Raw genomic sequence first — 1,077 nt, forward strand, 5'->3', positions numbered from 1 at the left:
GCTATTAACTAACCAATTTGTCTTGTATGAGACCGCGTCATCATAAAATTAGAATTAGCCCATTACTCTAATTGATCACTTTGAAATTGAAATTATAAACCAAACCAATAAAAATAGTCTCACTATGAGATCATCTCATTTAAGAATTTATGTGTTAACTTAAATTTAACCGATTGTGCTTCAAGGCAATTGACGCACAAATGTTGGGCCTGGATTAGCCCACAAATAGCTACACTCTTAGCTGTTAGGTCTTAAATACATCTAAGGTTCTTAAAACCCTAACAGAAAAAATTTATGAACTTGATACAAGTCATTTGACTGCGTTGTTCTATCACCATCTTCATTCGCCATTAAAGGTACTCTAAACCGCAGAGTTCTTCTCTTCTAGAAATTATTTTAGAAACATTTTCTTTGTTTATCTTTACTTTATTGTTTAGTACTTCTAATTTAATTCAATCAATTGCTGGAAAAGCGGCATCGTGATTTTTCATGGAAAAAATTGAATTGATGCTTCCTGAGACCAGCTATATCAACGCTCGATCATCTGACATGGTGGCTTGTATCTTTTTCAATCATTCCACCTTTGTCCCGATCTGATACATTTTACCTTTAGTTTTCCTTTTCTTAATTTTTAATTATTTATTTCTCCATTTGTTTTTTCAAACTAATTATAATTGAATTTCGAAAAGAATTGGATCCAGACTTAGTCAGGTGTCAGAGTTTGATTTAATCAAGTAGCTGATGCAGTTACGAGTCTGGTAAATTGAATTAGGGCCTATCGTTACAGATGTTTATTTTACGATGTTTACATCTGCTCCATTTAGGTTCTACATTTCAAATCGATAATTATCTCTATATTTATCAGAATTAGTTTTGAATTGGCTGCAAATGATAACCTTATAATTTATTAGTAACATTTGTTTTTTAATTGGAATTATCGACATTATTAGTAATACTCTTATCAGTTTCTATTCTATCAATCCCATTGCAAATCATGAATCCTTGAGTTATATACTAGCACCATTCTTCTGGTGAAGAAGTTGATGAAACTAATGGTTTGATAATAGGCACAACATC

General features: G+C 31.5%; 1 protein-coding gene across 2 annotated transcripts in view; it reads left to right on the forward strand.

Moving 5' to 3' along the window:
- Positions 1-299: 299 nt before the first annotated feature.
- LOC130808212 (uncharacterized) overlaps positions 300-1,077 on the forward strand; it is a 2,848-nt gene continuing 2,070 nt past the window's right edge. For both annotated transcript variants that reach the window (XR_009040705.1, XM_057673684.1), the window contains exon 1: positions 300-1,077. This exon is cut by the window's right edge and continues 1,438 nt beyond it. The gene's annotated coding sequence lies outside the window, so the exon portion shown is untranslated.

The sequence above is a fragment of the Amaranthus tricolor genome, chromosome 3, assembly GCF_026212465.1.
Source record: "Amaranthus tricolor cultivar Red isolate AtriRed21 chromosome 3, ASM2621246v1, whole genome shotgun sequence".
In the NCBI taxonomy this organism is placed as follows: domain Eukaryota; kingdom Viridiplantae; phylum Streptophyta; class Magnoliopsida; order Caryophyllales; family Amaranthaceae; genus Amaranthus; species Amaranthus tricolor.